Source organism: Pteropus alecto, unplaced genomic scaffold (genome assembly GCF_000325575.1).
Source record: "Pteropus alecto unplaced genomic scaffold, ASM32557v1 scaffold68, whole genome shotgun sequence".
In the NCBI taxonomy this organism is placed as follows: domain Eukaryota; kingdom Metazoa; phylum Chordata; class Mammalia; order Chiroptera; family Pteropodidae; genus Pteropus; species Pteropus alecto.
This window is the reverse complement of record NW_006441386.1, coordinates 5543768-5544372: the sequence shown is the minus strand read 5'-3', so window position 1 is coordinate 5544372 and position 605 is coordinate 5543768.

Sequence of the window (605 nt, the reverse complement as noted above, 5' to 3'; positions counted from 1 at the left end):
AGCAAGTCAGGAGCAGAGAGCCAGGAGTAGAACCCAGGTCCCTAGACTGCTAGATCATTTATTCATGATATTCATGAGAGTGTCCTTTGCTCCTGGCTGCACGTTAAACTCGAGTACACAGTTGATGAGGACAATCTGCATAAACTAAAGTTGCTGCCTTCATGGAACTTCAACGAAGGTGCTGGAGTTGGATCTTAGAAGATGAGTAGAAGTTTGCCAGACGACTGCAGGTAGACAAGGGCATTGAATGGGCATCTGAGGCACTGTGTTGCCAAGTAGGGAGGCCTGAAACAGAAATTACAAGTAGAACCACCTGACTCAAGTGTCGTGACAGGCTAATGGGCGAGGTGATGCTGGGGAGGAGAATGCATTGAAGACAGCAGGGAATCACTACGGTCTTTTGGGCAGCGAATGACCACAATAAGAGCTACATTCTATCTCACTGTGGCTGGAACACAAACTGAATGACCTGGTAGCTCATGGGAACAAGAATAGTGCAACCAGGTAAAGAAATGACGAAGAACAGTGGCAAAGGGAATAAAATAGAGTAGGAAAGAGTACTATACTGCAGTTGCGCAGAATGGGCAACCCGTTAAGTTTTACCC